The following is a 13609-nucleotide window of genomic DNA, read 5'->3' as shown; positions in this document are numbered from 1 at the left end:
AGCCGCGCTCTGCGTGCTCCGCGTACGTGACCCCGGCCCCGCCCGCGCCTAACGGTCAGCGTCGGCGATGGCGGTTGTGTTCCGGGCGGTTTGCGCCCAGGAAATGGCCTTGCGGAGCGCGGACTCTCCTTCTCAACTCTCGTCCTCCGCCGTCGGCGCTCAGTTCCAGGACTCACCGCCGGCTCAAGCCTCCTCACAGATGAGTTAAAGTTGCTCCCCATTTGGGGAGCCCGTCTGGGGACCGCGAAATAGAGGGTTTCTCACCCAGCAGTGGAGCCATTTCCAGGTCCTTTTCTTAAGGATGATTTATGCATCCTTAGGAAATCAGAGGCTGAATGGAGTTGTCAGTCCAAAGCTAACCGAACGGACCAGAACCTCTATTCACTGATGCCCAGGGTGGGGACCTAACACGGACCTGGGCATGGGGAGCCAGAATTGCCAAGTGTCCCATTTTAGATTTTCTGGAGTTCAGACTAAAACTGTAGTATTTTGCTAAGTTTGAGCCAGATGCTTATAATGGCACTTGAAGAGCTAAGGTGCCCTCAGCTGAGTTGTATTTTCAACAATTTGGTGGAAATTGTAACTACTAAATAGATTGACGGGTATCACAACCACAGTCCACTTAGCACGCTTTTGACTGTTCCAAATCCGTGTGGAGCTGGTTGTGCAAGGGCCTCTATTAGGGGTATGGCTTATACCAGTACCCTTGTCTATCCCTTGGGCAGCGCCTTCAGTGTGAGTTTTCTATGAATGGTGGCCTTTCCTGTGCCCCTGGCATTGTTGTCCATGTGATTGTAATGTTTCAGCTACAGGTCTTTCTGGTCTGCAAGTGAGCACAGCTTGAAGCATAAGGAAACAGGTACAGATCAGCTGCAGCCCCCATGGGAGACCTGATTACTCTCAGGAGCCTGGACCATGACTGCTGCTTCTTCGTCCCCTTTCCCTGGCAGGTAAACTGGCAGCATGATCATAATCTTCCACATTGAACAGGCTGTGTGTTTGATGGTCGTAGGACTTTTTGTGCTTGTGGCTTTCCTCTTTTCTTTTTTTTTCTCCTGAGTAGTAAAAACTTGTGTTCATGACCTTAACCTGAGGGTCATTGCAAAACAAGTTGACTTCTCATTTCAGTTTATTTGCAGCATTGCATATTTCTACATTGCTAGGGAGCTCTATTTCTGTGTGTCTTTACCATGTATCCAGAGGAACTCTTGTTTGTCTTTGCACATTCGTTTTAGGAAATTGCTTATTTAATATGTGTAAATGGGGTGGAAACCTATAAGTCTATTCATGAAAATTTCCTTGAAAGACCACCAGAGACCTTCTGTACCCATATATCTGAAGAAGGTGTGTACAGCCATTTGGTACATCTAGACCCTTGAGTTTTGATTAATCATCTTTTCTGCTATATGGTTCTAAACAGAGCTCCAGAGCTAATAAATTTGATCTAATCTGAGAGCTGTAGATCTGATAAATCCTCTTAGCCTCTTTGGGTTTAACTATCATCGGGTCCTGGATGTGGCAATCAGCTAGAGACACCCTGTCCAACCAAAGTAATTAATGAACACTTTACATTAGGGCTTGGCCATCAGTTGGCAACCTTCATAGTGATCAGATATCAAGATTGGGTATCATGGAACATGTGTTGTCACTAAAGAAAACCCCTTCTCATTCCTCCTTAAACTCATACTTAAAGGTTCCACAGTAATTGCATTTATTAGTCGATAATCATTCCAAAGATATTCAGGAAAAAATAGATAATATTAATAATAAGCAGTAACAAATAATTTGACTTATTTGAAAAGGGAATAGTTTCCAGAGTATTTCCCAAGGGAAAAATTGAAGAAAAAAATTTCCTTTCCTGGAAACTTTTTGTCCTAGTGCTAAGCTATTTTCTGACTCAATAAATTAATATTTCTGCTTTTGTTTTGCCTCAAAACCAAAGTGTAGTTTGTTATAATAAATGACCCCACTTCAGTGTCTTGAATACTGGTGTAGAGCTTGTGTGGGCTAAATGAGAATGAAGGGGAAATGTTAGGAAAAGGAAGAAATATATTTCTTCTCTGCTTCACTCTGTAAATAGTTTTTTCCACTGGCTTTGGAGCAGCCGGATTTGAAAGCTGGTGGCTGAGGCTGACTGACAGGTGTGACTGTTCTTTGAGCCATGGATTCCTTTCCAGGAATTATCTCGTCAGGAATGTCCTCAGGGGCCAATGTCTCAGCAGTTAGGAAAATGGCCTTTTTTTTTTTTTTTAACTATGGAGGAAAGAATATGGATATTTCTGCTACAACCCCTAGATTAAAGAATGAGATGATGTATAAGGTTAAATACAGGTGTTAAAAAAATGTTTCAGAAAACGCTCTCTTTCTGCTAGTTGAAAATTAATGGGTTTCCAACCTTTCCGGACTGTGTACTGTAAGCAAATGTAGTTTGTGGAGAATTGAAACAACTTTCAGTAAAGTGAATGAGTTCATTTTAATTTTGGAAGTGTTTGGCCTTGGTATTCAATAATAACCTCAGTTTCCCTTCTTTTTGTTTCTGTAGAAAAATATAGAGAAACATACACAAAAAAAGCTTCTAAAACCTGTTTTCATGAGTTCAGGATTCCTTAAACTCTTGGGATTTACTTTTCCTTGCATAAGAAAGTGAAAATAACTTTAGCCTCCAGATAGAAAGGTGACAATAGACAATTAGAAATAAGCCCGTTTCTGCAAACTTGATTTTTGACAGCATTGTAACCCACTGGGGATAGGATGGACTTTTAATAAATGGTCCTCAGACAGTAAACCATATGAAAAAATTAGTTTTTGTCTCTTACATTATAAACAAATGTAATTAAATGCTTAAATTTTAAAAAGCAATATTTAAAACTTTTGAAACACTTCTATGGGGAATGTCTGTCTCTAGGGCATAGGGGAACTTTCTTAAATCAGACACAAAAGCACAATCCATAAAAGAAGAGATTTATAACTTTAATTATGTTAAAATTAAGAATTTCTCTTCATTCAAAGTTACCACAGGAACAGTGAAAATATCCACAAACTGGGAGAAAATATTTGCAACACATATAACTGGTAACCTATTGGTATCTAGAATAAAGTTTCCAAATCTTGGCACATACTGGGCCCGATAATTAATTCTATGTTGTGAAAACTGTGCCTTGAAGGATGTTTTAGCATTATCTCTGGCCTCAACCTATTAGATGCCAGCAGCGCTCCCCTACGAAGTTGTATGACCATCAAAAATGTACCCAGACATGGCCAAATGTTTCCTTAGGGGCATATTCCCTCCAGACAATCACAGATCTAGTAAGTGAAAAATGAAATAAGTCAGACAGAGAAAGACAGATACTCTGCATTATCACTTATATGTGGAATCTAATAAATAAAACAAATGAATGAATATAACAGACAGATTCAGATATAGAGAACAAACTAGTGGTTACCAGTGTGGAGAGGGGAGTGGGGAGGGGCAAAATAGGGGTAGGGGATTAAGAGACACAAACTATTATGTATAAAATAAATAAGCAACAAGGATATATTGTATAGACCAGAGAAATATAGCCATTATTTTGTAATAATTTTAAATAAGAATAATCTGTAAAAATATTGAATCACTATTATACACCTGAAGCTAATATAATACTGTAAATCAACTATACTTACATTAAAAATAAAGATAAATCAAGTGAAAAATTCTTAAAAATTAAAAAGACGATGCAACAGAAAAAAGTGCCAAAGGCTTAAGCAGGCATTTCACAGAAAAGGAAATGCAAAAATACAAAAAGGTGCTAAACTCACCGGTAACCGGGAACACATGAATTAAAACCATAACTATACCATTTCATGCATACAACTGACAAAAAAAATTTTTAAATGCCACAGTAAGAAGTGTTGGTGAGAATTTGGAGCAATGGGAGAACACTTTTACACTTTTGGGTGTGTAAATTAGCCCAACCACTTTGGAAAACAATTTGACAGCATCTACTAAAATTTGAAGTTATACATGCCTCACAGCCAACAATTCCTCTCCTAAGTATCCTAGATAAATTTTTAAACATTTTAACCAAGATACACGTACAAAAATATTCATAACACTTTTAACAACAGACAAAAAGGAAACAACCTAAATGTATCAATAGTAAAAATGATCCAATCTTGTATAGGTATTCAGTGGAATATTATACAGCAGTGAAACTGAATGAGTTACAGCCATGCAATATCATGACTCAATCTCAGGAACATAGTCCTGTGGGACGAAAGCAAATCACAGAAGATGACATACGATATGACTCCATTTATGTAAATTACAGAAACTGTGCTAAACCATTTACTGACTAGGGAGATAAACATGATTAAACTACAAATAAAATTATAAACCTAAAATACAGAGTAGAAGCTCTGAGGGAAGGGATGGGATGGGAAGAGACATATAGGGCACTGCACTGATACTGATAATGTTCTGTTTTCATAAGTCAGGTGGTAGGTAGATGACTTCATTATGTCATTTTATGTATGTTTTTATAACTACTTAACGAAACCAAAAGATCAGAACACTACTCTATAAAAATCAAAAACATACCATCCTCATTCTCTAATAGTATTTCTGTGCCCTCAAAAAACTCTGAGAAAACAAGTCTGTAGTTTACAGAAAATTTAACTCTTTTATGCTGGCCGATGTATAAGGCAAAGATTTAACATTCTGTTCTAATAAGTAGAAATTATAATTTGACTATCTTCAATAAAAAACAAAAATAGTACCAACCAATCTTTTGCAGAGTGTGTCAAAAATCCAAATTTAAATGAGGGTGAAGGAGTTAGCAAGTCTGTGTTGTAACATATTTTCATTTTAGCCTCTAAGCTTTGGAGAGAGACTTCTGTGTCAACTGAAAAAAAGCAAAGCAGCCTGAAAGTTGAGAATTATTTTATTAGGTGGCCTTACTGAGAACTATAGCCCAGGGAACAGCCTCTCAGATAGTTTTGTGGAACCGTTCCAAAGAGGTAAGGGAGACGCCAGGATGTATAGGAGTTTTTGCAAAACAAAACAAAACAAAGCAGTAGTTGAACATCAAAAGATTACTGCTAATCACAAAAACCAGATGTCTCAAAGATTTTAGTACTTTTCTATGTAGGGAATGATGCAAGAGTCTAGGTTTATTGAAATTATTCCTTTGATATGCGTCTTGACTATCGAGGGCCAGTATCCCGTTTTTCTCCATCCTGAATTCCCCTCAGGGCACACCGACAGGGGCTGCAGTAGCTTATGGCTTTATGGCTGCAAAATCCTGTGCTCACTGAAATGGCAGGTGGGACGTTCTTTGTCCACACGTGTTAGAGGTGGGGCCTCGCTCCAGAAACCAAAAACATGATTTAGGATAAAAACCAGAAAGCCATCCAGAAAAAGCACATAGAAACTTGTATAATGAAGCAAGTACCGGGACATAAATTGGGACTCCAGGTGACTTAATTCTTTCACTCAGACACCACTGAAGTAAAAAGTCCTTAAAATATCAGAATTTGAAAGAATAGATGAAGCCAAAAGTAATTAATACAGTTTTGCTGTTAGAAATGCCAATTTTTTAATCAATCTAATACTTTGCTCTAGAAGAAAAAAAATTTTCTAGAGGAATTGATAGCTAACTTTACTGAGCACTTACAGGCTAGGTGGTATGTCAAGTGCTTTGCACACATGAACTCATTTTATCCTAAGAAGTAAGTGCTATTATTATTAATACCTGCTTTACAAATGAGGGAACCATCACAGAAAGTTTCATTTGCCCAAAGTCTTTCTACTAATAAAGGTACAGCCAGGATTTTAACCTAAGAAGTCTGGTTCTTTTTCTATAGCCTGAGGCAAAAGATGAGAAGATTCTGGGTTAGAGAAACCCCAGTTGGGAAAGATGAATAATTAGAGAAGAAACAGACTCTAAAGACTTGTCTGAGGAGGTGCCGCTTGAGAAAGACAGGGAAGGCCGAGAGGAAGACAGTGAGAGTCTTGGCACTCAAAAGATCAGTTATGGTTGAGGTAACCGCAGGTCCCAGTTTGCGCAGTACAATTCCAGTTTACCCCTGCTTTCCCAGCATGATGAGCTCCACCTTTCTCAAACTTCCAGGTTTGGATGATAAATTACATGGTCGCCCTACTTATGGACTTAAGCCGTGGTCCTAGAGAATATTACATCATATTTCCCAGAGTCTTTCAGATGTAGCTAAAATGCAAATACTCAGCCAAGTCTGATCAGCATGCATCATTCACAAAAAATGGGTTTTGTTCTAAAGAAGCCAGAGGGAATAGAGGGTACCCTGGAGTGACTGAATTCCCTTGACTTGAGTCCTATGCCCTTCAGGGACTGTAGTTTTTTCACTTTTGTAAGCCAACTTTTACTGGTGTTTAAGGCCTAGGTGCCTCAAGGCCATCCCCGAAGAGATGGAGACAATGTGGAGTTAGAAGACTGGAAAATAATTGGTCACTGCCAGAGGGTTAAAACCTAGGGACAGACGTTGAATGGGCCTTTCTGTCCCCATTGGAGAGGAGAGTTTAGAATTTCAGCCCTGTGGAGGCAAAGGTAAGAACTCTGAAGTTCTGAAGCAATTGTTTGTTGTATTTATTGTCTCTTACACTTCACCAGAGTAATCCACAGCAAGCAACTTAAAACCCACGGAACAGGGTGCTGGATCCACTGTCTGGAATCTTCAGCCGTTTTTGTGAGGGGCTGCAGCCCAGCAGAGCGGGTGTAGTTAGTCTATGGAGGGCAGGTAAGTATTGCGTTCCTGGGGCCAGCAAATTTGAGTGCTGGTCTGTGCAAATCAAGGAGCTATGGTACCAAGAAGTAAAAAGCTTTAGGAAAGGATTTCAGCTTAAAATTGTCAGTCATGTTATTTGAAGTAGAGGAGTCTCAGCTTTTGTCCCATCAGCTTTGTGAAAAGATGAGCAGTGGTCCCAGTAACTATCTTATCATCGTCAAGACAGAGAGAATGGGTTGCGGGCATCACTGCATATGAGTGATCTGGTTATTAGCTCATCTGAACTGCACGAAAATACTGTGAGCCTTAGGAAGTGACACTTAAAATACATTTTGATTTTTACGAATGCTAAATATGCATTGCTCTAACCGGATAGGGTAGTTAAAGAGCCCTTACTCCGTCAGTCTGTGGACATTACCAAATAAGCCCACACACTCAGAGCAGATTCTGGAGGTCGCTTGAGAGAGATTTCTTGAAGCAAAAGTTTGTTTAACCAAAGTGACATTTTTATTTCCTTTCTTGGCTAGGAATTCATTCTCAGTCTTTAGCCATACTAGAAAAGCTATGATACATCTTTTGCTTTTTCCATCCATGTCCACATGTTAGTTGGGAATCTCTGTGTTGGTCATTATAAAAATCAAAAATCCGAACCATTCAATGATGTAAGATCTCATCTTTGTCTTAAACTAAGCTACTAGAGGTGATTTTCTCTTTTACGAATGACAGATTAAAAAGTTTCATTTTTCTCACAAAAGAATTTATATTTAAAAATCTATTTATTGTTACTTATAGTTATCTATTTTTACTCTCAGTTTTGAAAAATTAATAATAATTGTTACTATTTTTGTAATTATGTTCAGTCCATAGCAAGTGATACTCATTTTCCTTTTGTATTACTGATGTGGTGTTGCCTTTTAAAATCAAGATAAAAGTGAATCAATCAAGAGTACTGCTTTTGCTTTTTTTGGAGGGGGTGGGAAGGAAGGAAGTAATTAAGTGTTTTTAATTTTTTTTTTAATGGAGGTACTGGGAATAGAACCCAGGATCTTGTGCATACTAAGCATGTACTTTACCACTGAGCTATAACCTACCCCCCTTTGATGTATTGCTTTTGATGTGGAGGAGTAAAATCTTAAAACTATTCTCCAACAGATAATTATAAACTCTGGACAAAATAAAAACAACTACTTGAAGGGTCTGAAGATAGAGGTTTTAAAAGGGAATCAAAACGTGAACGAAAGGTCTGGCAAAAGTGTGTGTGCCCCATTTTTGCAGCTTTATTCAGACAACAGGCCTTAGTTGCAGCATGACACAGTGTGGTTGAAGCACTGATAGAAAACAGCCAGGTTTCTGGACTGACGAGCCATAAGCTAGAGCTTGGGATATTTACAGATAGCCACCCAAAAGTGAGAAAGGGAACTGTGAAAGGGAGAGAAATAAAGAAGAGGATCCCTGGGTTATTGTGTAGATGCTGCCCAACCCTCTGGCTGACCTTCTACCATACATGCAAAGCACCTCAAAAAGGACAAAAGAATCAGCTGAGCTTTGAGCTGTTGTCCACCGTAGAAGAAACAGTTTGCAGTTTGAGTATACCAAATTAATTGAGTGCTAAAACAAAAATAACACACATACATACACACAAACATATATCTTCTTTTCTCTTTAGGTACAACAGAATCCAGAGTCTCAACAAAATAACATAATGTGAAGGATACAATAAAAAAAATTTACTTGATATATGAAGAACCAGGAAAAGTGATCCTTTCTCAATGAAAAAGACAGTGTAGTATTGGCAAACAACTAGACAGATCAATGGAATAAAATGAGAGTGCAGAAACAGACTCACATAAATATAATCAACTGAATCGGGACGAAATAGATAATCTGAACAGACTGATAACGAATAGTGAAATTGAATCAGTAATCAAAAAACTCAGCAAACAAAAGTCTAGGACTGGATGGCCTCATAGGGGAATTCTACCAAACATATAAAGAAGAGCTAGTACCTATCCTTCTCAAATTACTCCAAAAAACTGAAGGGAACATCCCAGATGCATTCTGTAAGGTCATCATTACACCCTGATACCAAAACCAAAGACACTACCCCAAAAAAAGAAAGAAAATTGGAGGCCAGTGTCTCTGATGAATATAGATGCAAAAATCCTAACAAAATATTAGCAGACTGAATTCAACATACACTATGATCAAGTATTTATTCTAGGAATGCAAGGATGTTTCAGTATCTGCAAATCAATCAATGTGATACACTGCGTTAACAAAACAAAGGATTAAAATCACATAATGATCTCAATAGAAGCAGAAAAAGCATTTGACAATATTCAACATCCATTCATGATAAAAGCTCTCATCAAAGCGGGTATAGAGGGAACATATGTCAACATAATAGAGGCCATCTATGACAAACCCACAGCTACTGTCATACTCAATGGTTAAAAGCTGAAAATTTTTTCTCTAAAATCAGGAACAAGACAAGGATGACCACTCTCAACACTTCTACTTAATATAATACTGGAACTCGTAGCCACAGCAATCCAACAAGGAAGAGAAATAAAAGACACCCAAATTGGAAGGGAAGAAGTAAAACTGTCACTATTTGAAGATGACATGATACTATATATAGAAAACCCTGAAGTGTCCATTGAAAAACTGTTAGAACCAATAAATGAATTCAACAAGGTTGAAGGATACAAGATTAATATACAGAAATCTATTGCTTTTCTACATATTAATAATCAACTGTTACAAAAAGAAAGCAAGAAAACAATCCTATTTAAAATCACATTCAAAAAATACAAAATACATAGGAATAAACTTAACTGGACAGGTTAAAGACCTATACTCTGAAAAACTATAAAACATTGATGAAGGAAATTGAAGATGATACAAAGAAATAAAAAGATATCTTGTGCCCATGAATTGGAAAACTTAGTATTGCTAAAATGTCCATACTTACCCAATGCAATCTACAGATATAATGCAGTCTGAATCAAAATACCCATGACATTTTCCACAAAACTAGAACAAATAACCCTAAAATTTATATGGAACTACAAAAGACCCTGAATAGTCAAAGGAATATTGGGGGAGGGGAGAACAAAGCCGAGGGTATTATGCTCCCTGACTTCAGACTATACTATAAAGCTGCAGTGATCAAAACAGCATGGAACTGGCACAAAACAGATACATAGGTCAATGGAACTGTATAGAGATCCCAGAAATAGACCCACATACGTGGTCAATTAATCTACAACAAAATGTACAATGGGGAAGACAGTCTCTTCAACAAGTGGTGCTGGGAAAATTGAACAGCTACATGTAAAAGAATGAAATTAGAACACTTTCTTGACCATATACAAAAATAGACTCAAAATGTATTAAAGACCTAAATGTAAGGCTGGAAATCATAAAACTCCTATAAGAAAACATACGCAGAATATTTTTTGTCATAAGAGTAATATTTTTTGGATCTATCTCCTCAGGCAAAGGAAACAAAAGCAAAAATAAGCAAGTGGGACTTAATTAAACTTAGAAGTTTTTTGTACAGCAAATGATACCGTGAACAAAGTGAAAAAACAACCTACTGAATGGGAGAAAATATTTTCAATATGATATGTCCAATAAGGGGTTAATATCCCAAATATATAAACAACTTATACAACTCAATGTCAAAAAAACAAGAACCTGATCAGAAAATAGGCAGAAGACCTGCATAGGTATTTTTCCAAAGAAGACATACTGATGGCTAACAGGCACAAGAAAAAAATGCTCAACATCACTAATTATCAGGAATGTGCAAATCAAAACCACAATGAAATATCACCTCACACCTGTCAGAATGGCAGTCATCAAAAAGACCACAAATGACAAATGTTGGTGAGGATGTGGAGAAAAGGGAACCCTCATACACTGTTGATGGGAGTATACGTTGGTGCACCCACTGTGGAAAACAGTATAGAGTTTCCTCAAAAAACTAAAAATAGGACTAACATATGACCCAGCAATTCCACTCCTAGGTACATATCTAAAGAAAATAAAAACACTAATTTGAAAATAAAAATGCACCCCAATGTCCACATCAGCATTATTTACAATAGCCAAGTTATGGAAGCAACCTTAGTGTCCATCAACAGATGAATGGATAAAGAAGACGTGGAAAATATATATATTAATGGAATATTACTCAGCCATAAAAAGAGTGAAAATCTGCCATTTGCAACAACATGGATGGACTTGGAGGGTATTATGTCTAGTGAAATAAGTCAGGTAGAGATAGATAAATATTGTATATTATCACTTATATGTGAAATCTAAAAAATAGAACAAAAGAATGAATATAATAGAACAGGAACAGACCCATAGACATAGAGAACAAACTAGTGGTTACCAGTCGGGGGAGGAGTGGGAGGAGGGGTAAGATAGGGGTGAGGGATTATAAAGTAGAAATTACTATGTATAAAATAAATAAGCTACAAGGATATATTGTACAGCACAGGGAATATAGCCAATGTTTTATAACAACTTTAAATGGAGTGTAATCTATACAGATATTGAATCACTTTATCACCTGAAGCTAATATAATATCATAAATCAACTATGCTTTCATAATTTAAAAAAAATCCAGAATACTAACAGCACCAAATGCTAATGAGGATGTGAAGCAACAAGAAGTCTTGCTTCCTGGTGGGAATGCAAAATGGTATAGCACTTTGGAAGATAGTTTGGCAATTTCTTAGAAAACTAAACATACTCTTAGCATGCGATCTAGAAATTGTGTTCTTTGGTATTTGCCCAAAAGAGTTGAAAACTTGTATCCATACTAAAACACAGATGTTTATAATAGCTTTATTCATAATTGCTAAAATGTGGAAACAACTGAAATGTTCTTTAGTAGGTTAATGGATAAATGAACAGTGGTACATCCAGACAATGGAATATTATTCAGCAATGAAAAGCAATGAGGTCTCAAAGTGTGAAAATACATGGAGGAAGCGTCAATGCATGCTCATTAAGTAAAAAAAAAAAAAACCAATCTGAAATGGCTATTTATTGTATGAGTTTGACTATACAATATGACATTCTGGGGGGAAAAAAAACTATGGAGACAGTAAAAAAAAAAATCAGTGGTTGCCAAAGAGCTGGGTAGGTGTTGGGGGCAGTGGGGAGTGTAGGTGATAGTGAAGCTCAGAGATTTTTAGGGCAATACTCTATGATGCCATAATGATTAATACATGTCATTCATTACACATTTCTCCAAACTCACAGAATGTGCATCAAGGTTGAAATGCATTGTAAGCTATGGACTTTGGGCAATTATGACACATCAGTGTAGGTCTATCAGTTGTAATAAATGTCCCGCTTTGGTCGGGAGTGGTGATAATGGGGAGGCTATGCATGTGTTGGGGGGCAGGTTGTATATGAGTAATCTTTGCACCTTTCCCCTCAATGTTGCTGTGAACCTAAAACTCTAAAAAAAATAGTCTTAATTATATAAATAATAATAGAGAAAAAAATTTTAAATTATATCCATGCTGGTTTTAATAATAAGAAATTGTGTGCTGGGAACTTGCCTACCTTTCTGAAGTTTGCAGCCTTAGCTTTCGTCCAAGGGCTAATCGTAATTTGGAGTTAATTCAATCTCTAAGATTCTTCAAGAGTTAAAAACTAAGAATGTGAAGGAGTTGGCACATTTAGCAAGGATGGAGCACCCAGGAGTCTTTAGTTTGAAGGATCACATTAGGCCTGTTGCATTACAATCAATAAAATGACTTGAATAAATAAATAAATGAACACACGTTGCTATGGGCTGCATTGTGTCCCCCTCCCCCACATTTCTATGTTGAAGCCTTAACTGCCCTCACCCCCCTGCCCAGGGCCTCAGAATGTTTCTATGCAGAAAGTATGTGGAGTCAGCACCTTTAAAGAGGTAATTAAGTTAAAATGGGATCATTGGGATGGCCCTTAGTCCAGTGCGACTGCAATCCTTAAGAGAAGATTTGGACATAGAAATACACAGACTAAGGGACAACCACGTGAGGACACAGTGAGAAGGGAGCCGCCTACAAACCGAGGGGAGGGGCCTCGGAAGAAACTGACACCTTCATCTTAGGCGTCCAGCCTCCAGAACTGGGAGCAAATAAATTTCCGTTGGTTGAGCCGCCCAGTCTGGTATCTCGTTGTGCTGGCCCTGGCAAACTGATGCACACACACTGTGTCTGACCAGCCTAATAGATGCGGCAATTATTTCTCGATCACCCACTCAGCATTCCCCTTTGCCCTGCTCGACGCCGGCTGGAAGACTGGGGCGTGGCCTCTTTCCCTCAAGGGGCCTCTAGTTTAGTGACGAAGACAGACGTGGTGGTGAAGAATGATTCTATACAAGCTCAGAAATGTATACACACCATCAGGGTCCGTACTTTACCCAGCGGAAGGACATTTGGGGGCACAAACTTAGTACCTGGCCAAACTTTTATCAAAGCCTTTTTAGTTGCAAGTAAGGGAAACCAGCACAAAGCAACTCTAAGCGAAAGTGGTCGGGAGGGCTTTTTTGGAGGCCACAGAGCAACCTCTTGGAAGTGCAGCTGGGCCACACAAGCACTGAAACCGAGTTCTTGCATCAACAGGAAGCAAAATTACTCCTCTCTCTGCTGCCGCACGTGGTTTCCCCTCCTCGATCTCTCTACAGGTCTGTCTTCCTCTCGTTCTCAGTAGTCCAGCGTTCTCTGCTTCTCGGTGGAAATGGTGGCTGGTGACTTACTGTCCAAGTTCTGGGAGAGAGTCTCGTGGTCCACTTGGTCCAGATATCCATCCCTCTTCCTACTGGCTTTGGTCAGAGAGGGCGGGATAACA

The 13609-nt window shown here is 38.3% G+C and overlaps 1 long non-coding RNA gene across 2 annotated transcripts; it reads left to right on the top strand.

The window, feature by feature from the left end:
- The first annotated feature begins 39 nt into the window (after positions 1-39).
- Positions 40-8476, top strand: LOC140691085 (uncharacterized). Of its 2 annotated transcripts, none has more exons than XR_012066547.1 (4): positions 40-286; positions 813-950; positions 6394-6563; positions 8408-8476. It is a non-coding gene; the product is annotated as an uncharacterized lncRNA (long non-coding RNA). The 2 variants fall into 2 exon arrangements; XR_012066546.1 differs by having other exon boundaries at positions 807-950.
- Positions 8477-13609: the final 5133 nt, after the last annotated feature.

The sequence above is a fragment of the Vicugna pacos genome, chromosome 33 (genome assembly GCF_048564905.1).
Source record: "Vicugna pacos chromosome 33, VicPac4, whole genome shotgun sequence".
NCBI lineage: Eukaryota > Metazoa > Chordata > Mammalia > Artiodactyla > Camelidae > Vicugna > Vicugna pacos.
This window is presented reverse-complemented; position numbering and strand designations above follow the sequence as displayed.